The sequence below is a fragment of the Paroedura picta genome, chromosome 8, assembly GCF_049243985.1.
Source record: "Paroedura picta isolate Pp20150507F chromosome 8, Ppicta_v3.0, whole genome shotgun sequence".
In the NCBI taxonomy this organism is placed as follows: Eukaryota; Metazoa; Chordata; class Lepidosauria; order Squamata; family Gekkonidae; genus Paroedura; species Paroedura picta.
The window spans coordinates 91,368,180-91,380,333 of record NC_135376.1 but is presented as its reverse complement, the minus strand read 5'-3'; the positions used below and the strand labels follow the sequence as shown (position 1 = coordinate 91,380,333).

The following is a 12,154-nucleotide window of genomic DNA, read 5'->3' as shown; positions in this document are numbered from 1 at the left end:
TCAGGGCTGGGGTGAGCCCAAGGTCACCCAGCTGGCTGCATGTAGGGGAGCGGGGAATCATACCCAGCTGTTACTCTTAACTACAGCATCAAGTTGTATCCGAAATCCTCCTGAATTTGCCATTGAGTACAGCAGTGGGTAAAGCATCCTGTCTTAAGAAAGTTCTCCAAAGGTCCAGATTGCCTAATTTTTTTAAAAAACTGGGCATTGGAGTAACCCTGTTGAGATTATCCCGGCCAAATAACGGCCTCCTTTCGCTATCCAGGATTCTTTGGCTTGACTATATTCCGTCCTTGGCAGAAACTGATGGGGCCAACCATAGCAGGCCAGCTTGTGAATGGGAGGTTTCTGTTGGGGGTTTCCGAGGCTACGGCCCTGTTGAGTCAGGAGCCCAGGGCATTCCGGAACCCAGGAGGGTGGCAGTTAGAAGACTCCCGTGCTGAAGGGATTTCGCTTCTGGCAGGAGATGCAGGTAGGTGGGTCACCGTGAGGGTCTGGAGCAACTGAACAAAGCCAGAGTCCAGGGTCACCTGAAAGCCAACCAGCTTGGTGTTGCGGCTTCTAATCTGGTGAGCCGGGTTTGATTCTGCTCTCCCCCACATGCAGCTGGCTGGTTGACCTTGGGCTCACCACAGCACTGATAAAGTTGTTGTGACCAAGCAGTAATCTCAGGGCTCTCTCAGCCCCACCTACCTCACAGGGTGTCTGTGGTGGGGAGAGGAAATGGAAGGCGATTGTAAGCCACTTTGAGCCCTCCTTCAAGTAGAGAAAAGCAGCATATAAGAACCAACTCTTCTTCTTCTCCTCCTCCTCCTCCTCCTCCAGATGGCTACTCTTTGGGGCAATATCTTGCTTCTTCTCAGAAGACACAGATCTACATCTAGACATGTAGTTAGCAACTATCTCTTGCCTTTCCTCTGCACTATCAAGTACCATATATTCTCGAATATAAGCTGAGTTTTTCATCACATTTTATACCGAAAAATTCCCCAGCTTATATTCGAGTATACTTGTGGATTGTAAACTAAACATGAGCAGGCAGTGTGATGCAGTGGTAAAAAAGGCAAATGCCATTTTGGGCTGTATCAACAGAGGCATCACATCAAAATCACAAGATGTCATAGTCCCATTGTATACGGCACTGGTCAGACCACACCTGGAGTACTGTTTGCAGTTCTGGAGGCCTCACATCAAGAAGGACGTCGATAAAATTGAAAGGGTACAGAGGAGAGCGACGAAGATGATCTGGGGCCAAGGGACCAAGCCCTAATGTAAACAGATTTGTATTTTCCTTTGAAACTGGGGTTGGCTTTGACTGATCCTTTGCTGGGGAGAAGGGATCCTTCTTTGTCTAAAGTTTTGTCAGCAGTTCTGGCATTCTGGGGGATGCTTCTCAGGGCTCTGTTCTGTTTTTGCCTTATGTACTCCCCCAATGGTCATGTTGTCCCAGGTCCAGTGAAGTAATCTGTAAATGTGTTGCTTTTATTTGAGGCCAGTGGCACATTTAAGACTAAAAAGGTTTTATTCAAAGGAAAGGATGAGTGGCAAATTAGTGTACAGCACAATAAAGGTATTCAGTAGATAGAAGGACCAGACTGGAGTAACAGCATTCATTTGGCTTAATCTCAGGGGGAAACATATTGAAGGAAATAAATAGATCACAATCGGAGGTGTGTGGACTGGTAACTTCCTTTTCAGCATATCTGAAGAAGTGTACATGCACGTGCAAGCTTAATACTTCGAATATAACTTTGGTGGTCTTAAAAGTGCCATGGGTCCAAACTTTGTTCTGCCCACCTGAATCTTGTTGTTGTTTGTCGGATGTATCCTGGGGAGTACATGGCCTTCCGTTGGGTACAATGCCATAGAGTCCACCCACAAAACAGCCATTTTCTCCAGGAGAACTGTTCTCTTTAATCTTCTGGAGCAGTGGTCCCCAACCTTTTTATCACTGGGGACCGGTCAACACTTGACAATTTTACTGAGGCCCGGAGGGGGGGGTAGTCTTTTGCCGAGGGACATCACCGCCACTGCCTGAGCCCCTGTTCCACTTGCTTTCCTGCGGGCAACCCTGCCAGCAGCAGCTGCGCAGTGCCACGCCGAGGGAGAGCCCCAGCCATGGTGGCTGCTGGAGAGCACCAAAAGTGAGCAGAGTAGCAGGGCAGCCGCTGAGGCGGCAGCTGGGGAGGAGGACGAGGAGGAGCCACGGCCCGGTACTGACTGATTCACGGACCGGCACCAGTCCCCAGACCGGGGGTTGGGGACCACTGTTCTGGAGGCTAGTGTTGCAATTTCAATGTATTGTCAAGAAGATTTATAACCATCTGTTAGAAAGGAGGGGAAGGGGAATGGTAGCCCAATCAGGTCAGAGCGTGTAACCTACATGGCTATCCACTTGAAACTGTCAGTACTTGAATGGGAGACCTGCCTGGCAGACTTTGCAGATGAAGGCATCGGTGCCTCACCTTTGCTTCTCACTTGCCTTGAAAGGCCTTTTCTGAATTGGCCGTAAGTGAGCTGGGATGTGTGGGCAATGTTTAAGGATTCTGCTCTGGTGAAACAGCAAAGAAATTTGGAGCAAGGGAAATAATGCATTCTGATAAGGAGAACAATTATTTAGGGATTGGGCGGGTACTTAGCAAAGCCTGAGGCTGAAGCTGAATTCCTCATAAAATAACATTCAGAACCAATTTGACAGTACCTGCTCAAGCAAAACCTTGGAGAGATTCTGAGATAAGCTAACATCGTTTTTGATAAGGCCAGCAGAATTTCTCCTGGGATCTTTACATATCCCTGTAAAAATATAACATTGGGGAGGGGAAACCACAATATGGTGTAAAGATAATATTTGTGTCCATCTACAGAATAAGATAATATACAATGGTTATTCCTTAATAAATGAGATTATGGCATTAGTATGTAACCTTACTAGCATCTTGTAGGAACATCTAATTTTTCATTTATTGAATTTGCCACAAAGAGGACAGCTGTCACATCTTACTGGGTGGATTTACTTGAGAATTTATATAATCCTTCTACTCCACAGGCACATGACACAGCATACACAGTAAAAATACCTAATGCATGCCATCATACAATAAAATCCTCAAAGTCCCATAAAACTTAGCATCATAACTTTCTGATGTGGCCTTAGTAGTCAAGAACCTGGGTCAAGGGAAAAGAACAAAAGATCCAGAACAGTCACTGAGATGGTTCTTTTGAATGAAAAGGGAGAGTCATATTTGGGTAACTTGATTTTTAGATTACTGAAGTCACTATAAGTGGTTTTATTCATTTCTACAAAATCATATTTTGAAAAGCAACAAGGATGACATATTTCCCAACCTCAAACAAGCAATCGCTGTGACAAACTTCATTTCCATTATCCCAACTATTTGAGATATGAATCAGAAACCAAAGGCATACAAAAAAAAAAAAGAATATGATAAGAACTAATAAGGAATATTCATAAACTTCCACCCCCAAAAGAGGCCATTTTTATTCATGTTTTAACAAGATCCCAAGAGTCACCAAAAAAAAAAAAAAGAGGACATCTGGGAACCCTAAATAACACCTTTATATAAGCTCTAAGTCAAATACCTCTATATCATATTAGCTGTGCCCTTTGAGAGACTTGTGTTGTTATCCCCATTACCATGTAAAAGATCGAAAAGCTAAAAGTTGTACCTGACTTCTCTTATCTCTCCTGAATGTCATCTGCTTTCCCCATTTGCCAAGCGGTCTGCCAACCACAGGGCAGGCTACCAGTTTTAAAGAGGAGGGGGCAGCAGGACTGTGTACCTCCCTTGTATCTAAGCAACAGAGATCAGAGCACTGTGACATCATCCATGGGACCAGTACAGGTAATGAAGCTGTCTGTGAGGGATTCTGGCCACACTGAATTTTTTTTTTCCTGGTGAGAAGAAGGCTGTTTGGTATAAGATCTCAGGGCCAGGAGGCAACAGGAAGGGGTAATGGAAAAAAGAAAATCAGTATAATATTGGTGTTAGAAAGTGCTACCAAGTCACAGGCAGGTTAGGACAACCCCAGAGTGTTTTCAAGGCAAAATGTGAACAGATGTACTTTTTTATTCCATGTCTCTGTGTGGTGACCTGCGACTGGAGGTGGTCTCCCATCCAACTGCTATTCAGGGCCAAACCTGCTTAGCTTCCAAGATAAATTCAAGTGGGTAGCCATGTTGGTCTGAAGCAGCAGAACAAGTTTAGAGTCCAGTGGCACCTTAAAGACCAAGAATGTCCTATTCAAGGTGTGAGCTTTCATGTGCATTCACACTTCCTCAGATACAATGACATGGAATGGAAGTAATCAGTTCAAACTTATAGGTAGACTCAAATGCAGGGGTAGTCTAACTGCGGCCCTCCAGATGTCCATGGACTACAATTCACATGAGCCCCTGCCAGCATTCGCTGGCAGGGGTTCATGGGAATTGTAGTCCATGGGCATCTGGAGGGCCACAGTTTGACTACCCTTGCTCAAATGGGTAGCTGTGTTGAAGTAGTACAATAAAATCAGAGTCCAGTAGCACCTTTAAGACCAACAAAAGTGTGCAAGCATTCAGTCTGAGGAAGAGTGCTTGCACTCGAAAGCTCACGCCTTGAATAAATCGTTGTTGGTCTTAAAAGTGCTACTGGACTCTGATTTTATAGGTAGAGTGTGAGAGTCGATTAACATGAAGCACCATGAAAATGGTTAACAGATTCCAGAGATAGGAAAACAGCAATCTGGATTTGTTGATATTCACTTGAGATTGACGGGCATGGGAAACATTTGCAGTACAATAAATATGTCCACATTAAGAGAATGTCAATTGTTGTCAATTGCTGTCAATTGCTGACAGCAGTTAGCTGAGATCTTGCCTTTCTGCCCCCTGCCTGTCCTTTCAAGCATGGAAGCATCTTGGGGTAACATTTGGCTGTCTCTGTTCACAGGCCAGAGCAAAGCATATATAAACTATTCCAAACCACACTGCATTATACTAGTCATAGTTACATTACAATCTACTTGTTCAAATCAAGTATTCCAATTAAGAGATAACTTAAAATACAGATGACATATGACCTTTCTGAGGGATTGCTGAAAGTGCATGTTAGCATTTATAGTGATTTAAGAAGTCAATGTCCCTGTTGAGTCCTGAGGATTCCATTGTTCTGAGCGTTGTAATAACTTGCATTTCAGCAGTTTCCCTTTCCATTCTACTCTTGATGTTCCTTTGTAATAAAGCGGCTACTTTGAGGTCATCTATTGAACGTCTTGGAAGGTTGAAGTATTCTGCCACAGGTTTAACAGTCTTGTGGCTCCTGATGTGAGATTTGTGTCCATTTATCCTTTGGTGGAGAGTTTGCCCTGTTTGTCCTATGTACAGAATGGAAGGGCATTGTTTGCATTTGATAGCATATATAACGTTAGAGCCTCTTGTGGCGCAGAGTGGTAAGGCAGCAGACATGCAGTCTGAAAGCTCTGACCATGAGGCTGGGAGTTCAATCCCAGCAGCCGGCTCAAGGTTGACTCAGCCTTCCATCCTTCTGAGGTCGGTAAAATGAGTACCCAGCTCGCTGGGGGGTAAACCTGGCCACACCTGGCCACAGTGATCCATGCAACGGTCACTTCCAGATTAGACTTCTGTAACTCGCTCTACGCGGGACTTCCCTTGTCTTTGACTCGGAAGTTACAGCTGGTCCAAAATGCGGCTGCCAGGGTCCTCACTAGAACACCTTTGAGGGCCCACATTCAGCCGGTGCTTCGTCATCTGCACTGGTTACCAGTCTGTTTCCGAATCAGATTCAAGGTGTTGGTATTGACCTTTAAGGCTATACGGGGCCTGGGTCCCATCTACCTGCGGGACCGCTTGGTTGCTTATGCCCCCCGCAGGGCACTCCGCTCTGCGGGTATGAATTTACTGGTTGTCCCGGGCCCACGGGATGTTCGCCTGGCCTCGACCCGGGCCAGGGCCTTTTCAGTCCTGGCCCCAACCTGGTGGAATGAGCTCCCAGAAGAGCTAAGGGCCCTGCGGGATCTACCAGCTTTCCGCAGGGCCTGTAAGACGGAGCTCTTCCGCCAGGCATATGGTTGAGGCCAGGGCAGCTCTCCCACTAATCCATCAGAGGATCCCCTCCAATATTGAGATCTCTAACATCGAGATCATTGTTAGATCTATTGTATTGGTGCCACCCTCTTCTGAATATTGTTCTCTCCACCAGGCTGAACTAAGATCAGAATTGTGACCACTGCCGCTCTATGTTATATGTAACTTTTGTTGATGTTAATTGGGGTTTTTATGGTGATTTTATTGTGTTTTAACTATTTATGTTGTAAACCGCCCTGAGACCTATTGGGAGAAGGGCGGTCTAAAAATTAAATAATAACAATAACGATAACGATAAACGGTAATGACTGGGGAAGACACTGGCAAACCACCCTGTATTGAGTCTGCCATGAAAACGCTAGAGCGCGTCGCTCCAAGGGTCAGACATGACCCAGTGCTTGCACAGGGGATACCTTTACCTTTACCTTTTACAATGTTAGAATATGAGCATGTGAATAAACCTTTGATGGTATAACTGATGTTGTTGGATCCAGTGATTGTGTTGTCTGGATGCATGCGATGCCAAAGTTGACATCTGGGTTTGTTGCAAGCTCTGGTACCAGTATCCGTGTTCAAATTAGATGTTATATTATTGTGAATGAGGAGTTGTTTGAGATTTGGGGGGCTGTCTATGGGCAAGAAAATGTTTGCCCCCTAGAACTTGCAAATGACAGATCATGTTCCAGTATAGGTTGTAAGCTGCTGATGAAGCATTGAACTGTTTTGATTTGAGAGCTGTATGTGACCACCAGTGGAATCTATTAACCATTTTCATTATGCCTTATGCTAATTGACTTTCACCCTCTATCCATAAATTTGAACTGATTACTTCCATTCCATGACATTGTATCTGAGGAAGTGAGCTTCCAAGATGCGATGAAATCAGGCTGCCTTTAACATTTGGGCCTATACATTTACAAAGAATAAAAAAGAAAGGTATGTTTTGTTGGAACATGCAAGTTTTGTAGAGGGCATCGGTGGAAATGTGAATTTAGCATACACAGCTTAGGAACTTCCTGGTGTTTTTCACATAATCTATTCCAGTGTCCTGATAGGCTCATTTGGAGACTTCCTGTTCCTTTGAGCACACTTCGTCCCTGCTTGCCTCCTGAACAGACAGAATGACTGCAGACAACAGTTAGACAGATAGTTAGGTCTCTCTCTCTCTCTCTCTCTCTCTCTCTCTCTCTCTCTCTCTCTCTCTCTCCTTTCGACAGAAAGTTGTTTGTCTTCACAATGATAATGATGTTAGCCATTTAGTCATGCCTGAGTCTTGGTGATCCTATTGCTCAGCTATCTTCACATCTTTCAATCTCACACCACTTCTTTTAGTTGTATAATGTACTGGCCAGTGTCCATTTTGATCATAACTCATCACCATGTTCTTTGATGGCCTGGTTTCCATTTACCACTGACCAGTCCTAGCATAATTGCTCTCTCCAGTGAGTTGGATCACATGATAAGGCCAAAGTAAGTGAGTCAGAATTTTATGATTCTGCCTTTCAGTGATAGATCAGGCTTTATGCACTCTCATATTTCCTTGTTTGTGACTTTTGCTGTTCATGGAAGCTGCAGAAGCCTTCTCCAGCACCGGAGTTCAAACAAATCAACTCTCCTCCTGTCCAATCTCTTCATCATCCAACTTTCACAGCCATAAGCGGCGATTTGAAATATGATAGATATAACTAATCTATATTTGGTAATCAGGCTTATGTCCTTGCTTTTCCATGCTCAATTCAAGCTTATCATTGCTGAGCAACCCAGAGCAATTTAACACTGAGGGCATTTCCACACATCAGTAAAAATACCACTACTCCAGCTGAATGGCAAAGCACTGAATTTTATTGCACTTCCCACCCCCATCTCACATGTTTGCTGTCTCACCTTTGTTACCTTTTTGTGCATCTCACCTTCCACATATGGTGCTGGAAATGGTGGAAGAGAGCAACGCGGCTTATACGTGACTCGCTTCCATCTATCAATCAATTCAGACAACCAATCCCCTTTCTCCAACAGTTTAAAGGTCCCGCAATGCCTGCTTATTTCTTTAAAAAAACAACAACTCATACTTCTCCATTGCAATGCCTATGCATGGAATCATAGATGCATAGTGCTTCTTAATGCCAATCCTTATGGGATCATAAGTCCTTTGATACATCTAAACTTAGGGCCATTCCGCACGTTCAAAATTGCACAATGGTTGCAAATTGAAATTGCTACTGATTTGCTGTTATGCACAACATCGTTGACAATCTACAACACTCCTGAAACTGATCCGCAAAAAGCGCTTCGTTGTAGCGCTTTCAGGAAAATCCCCAAAAGTGGATTCACCCTCTGGAAAGTGCTACACTCTTGCAACCAATCTGCAGCACTAGCAGGAAAGTTCTGTGCATTACCATTGTTGCGGTTTCTGCAAAGTCCCTCCCCCTAGCTCTCTCCTCTGATCTTCCGGCGAAGCGATCGCCATTTTTTTTTCTCGGAGTGAGCAGAGATCAATGCACCAGCAAGCCTTCGTTTACCCAGCAAGGCTTCCCTGGCTGCAGTCCCTCCCCAGAGCTGTTTAAAGTCACCAAGCATCAAGCAACACACAGCCCCATTTGCTGGTTTATTTTCCCTTTATTTTTCACTCTATTTTCGGCCGAAAATCGCGCCCGTGCGGGGGGGGGGTATTTTTTTTCACTCGGGGGGAGCGTGGCAACGATGAAACGGCAGCTCAAACACCACCTGCTAGCTAGATGGGTCTCTCCTGCTAGCTAGATGGGTCTCTCCATTGCAATGAATCATTCCAACGTGTGTGTGTGTGTGTGTTTTTTAAACCTTCCTTAAAGGGAAAGGGCCTTTTTGGGAGCATGATAACGGCCACCCATTGGCTGCTTGTTTGATTGACAGCCAGGGGCGGGACAAAGCTCGGCAATATTGCTTCATGGCTAACGATTTTTGCAAAGACCGGAAACCTATGGGAAACGATAGAAACGCAACTGGATTCCACTACAAAGGCAGGTATGCATAACGATGAATTCCACTATTTAAAATGGCATTTTTTCATTCCGCAACCAATTTGCTACATAGATCCTGGTGCGGAATGGCCCTCAATATTGTTCCTGATTTGGGGGGCAGGGAGAAAACTTTCAAACTTTGTGTTACAACTTTGAAAAAAATATTCTTTCATTTCTGGCATTGCCTACATGCATGTATGTTTATTCGTTGCTCCAGGCATATTGCCATTTTAAAAAAGAATTTCCCATCCCCAGGATCAGGGGAGAGGGAGGCGGGTGTGAGGGCAGGACAAAGCAGGCAACTTTAGCATGTTTGAGCCTGCATACCTTCCTTCTGTTGGTTGACTGCTGGTTGCTCTCCAGTAACTAGCACTTTTTAGGTTGGTGAATTCACTTTATGCAATTACCCAACGTGCACTTTAAAATGGAGGATGTAGCAAGCTGTCAGCTGGCCAAATGCTAGATGTGGGTGACATAATGTGGAGTGGTCAGAATATAACACCTACATTAGGTAAAAAAAAATCACTATTTTTATCACGTGCAGAAAAGTCCTGAATTTCCATACTACAACCACCACTGATCCACTTGTGAAGCAAGAAAATGAATTTTGGAATGCATTCGGTCTCTTCACCATCAATTGCTTTTGTGACATGTCTGCTTTTTGCAGTGGTCATTATTTTTATCCTTTTAATGTTTAAGAAAAGGACAAGCTTCTTGCTTTCTTCGCTGATTTTTGTAATCAGCTGTTCTAGGCCTTCCTAAGTTTCTGATAGGAGGGTAGTATCATCAGTATACCGAATAAAGCAATCCATCAATAAACCTTTAATAGCATAGTCTGTAAAAGGAGTAGCAGTAATCAGAATAAAACAGTTTGTTAATAAGGAGGAACTAAAATGAGATAAAATGGATAACTGGGTTATTTCATGATGGCAAAGGGCTTTGCATAGTAATCCAGCTACAGCTGCTCAAATTGCTGAGTCTCTATCTTCTAGAATGTAGTGTACCTGAACTTCATCAGTGCAGCCTCACCTTCTGCTCAATCATGGTGAGATAGCGGACCCGGGAAATTGCATGAATGGGACTGGAGACCATTCAATGCACTGCTGTTACAGACTGATTAGCTGGCAGGAACAAGAGCATTCAGCATAGGGAACATTTTAATGTTCTCTCAACCAAGCCATTGGGAGAGAATTTAGGCATGCTAACAAGAAGCGGTGCATAAGATGTGGGTTAATCAGTGGGAATAAACAGGAGGGGCGGGACCTGTATGTAGGTTGAATACCATATGCCAGCAGTGAGCAGGATCTCTGGGCATCCACGATCAGTTCTTGGTGGTCAGTGTCTAGGATTCGAAGTATAACTCGGCGGTACTCTCATGCTGGCAGGAACCCTTGGGAATTGTAGTCCATGGACCTTGCAGAGCCACAGTTTGGCCATCCCTGGACTAGACCAAACCAACAGAGAGTGGAAAGTCGGGAACTGTGTTATCGAACAAAAGGAACTGTTTCACAGTTCCCTGGTTCTTAAATAATTTTCCAGAGACTTTTCTCAGGGGAAAGGGGGAAAAACAGAGTTAGGAGTTAAAAGTAAAGGGTTCAGCTATTTTCAGTGGGACCCATTCCGAAACTTTTTTTTCTGTGAAATTTAAACTACCCTCCCTCCCTGCTTTGAAAACTGGTCATTTATTTATTTGTGGTCATTCAGACCAGTATAACCATTGGAGCTTTGAAAATTATACTCTCTGTGTTCATAAACTTCGGCCCAGGTCTTAGAGGGTGAGTCACAGCAAATGGTTTCTAAGTTTCTGATCAGATTAGCTTTAAAGCACCGGACTCCATGCAACCTAAACCTACGGAGACAGACAGCCTTTTCAAAATGCATGTATCCTTTGTTGACAAGTTGATCTGGCTTGGGGCAGATAAAAAGTAACATTAAAGCTGCTTTGCCAAACTCCGCAGGTCCCTAGCCCCAAATCTCCTGCTTTGCTGGCTCTACCAGGACATTAATCTGTGTTTCTCCAAACAGCAATGTGGGCGGAATGGCTGCAGGCAATGAGATGGAGATTGGTTTTGTTTTTTTTGGCTTTTTTTTTTAAGTTTGAGAAATTTTAATACAGCCTAAACGGATTTTTTCCCGTCACTCGCTCCCTGTACGTTAATCCACCACTGGTTTAAAAACACATGGGATACCAGAAAGAAAAAAAGAATGATATAATGAAGGGAGCAAACTGGGAAGAAAAGCGTGTTTAGCTGTCAAAGTTATGGAGCAAAGAAATCCATAAGGCAGGCTGGGGACGGGGGAGCTTTGGAGAATGGCAAGAGGAGGGGTCGCTGAGGACTAGAGGTTATGAATGATAGGTTAAGAAGTTTCAAGAAATGAGAAGGCCACTGCGGTGCTACATCCCTGCTGTGAGGAAATTACCCAGCCGCAGAATCCTGGTTGCCCTGCTGCCGGTACAGAATGGCTTTAATAAGAGCCTCTAAGAGAACATTACAACAGCACAAAGCAGAATAAGATGTAGCATTCAGCGAGGGTCAGAGGACTGGGAAACCAGCAATTGTGATCTTGGTTGTCTCCGGCTTGGCTTGTTATACAGAGGAGGGTGGCTGATCGCTGAGGTCTGTTGAAGCCCAGGATTATTCTTCTCCGGGGGGGGGGGGGGGCTGCCCAAAAACAAACCCGAGAATGGAAAGGAAAAGAGCTACTTGAACTCTTCTCCAAACGCTAGTGCCAACGTCGGTGCAGCAGGTCCTATAGGAGTTCTGGATATGCACAAGTGGAAGGATACCCGAAGATTTAAGTTTCAGGGAGGGAGTCTGCAGTCGAAGAACATGATTCAAGTCGGCGCCACTTTGAAGATCACTCATTTTAAATTTTAAAGAGTCAAAGCTGCCTTTGTCAAATACTGTTTATCTAAGAGCCAGCTTGCTGTAGTGCTTAGGAGGACTTCTAATCTGGCATTCCGAGTTTGATTCCCCACTCCCCCTCCACATGCAGCCAGCTGGGTGACCTTGGTCTCCCCACAGCACTGATAAAGCTGTTTTAACCAAGCAGT

General features: G+C 44.5%; 1 long non-coding RNA gene across 1 annotated transcript in view; it reads left to right on the top strand.

The window, feature by feature from the left end:
- The first annotated feature begins 409 nt into the window (after window positions 1-409).
- The window catches only part of LOC143843953 (uncharacterized), a 72,630-nt gene continuing 60,885 nt past the window's right edge, over window positions 410-12,154 (top strand). Inside the window, exon 1 of the long non-coding RNA XR_013233764.1 lies at window positions 410-472. This is a non-coding gene — a long non-coding RNA (uncharacterized LOC143843953). The remainder of the gene's footprint in view (window positions 473-12,154) is intronic.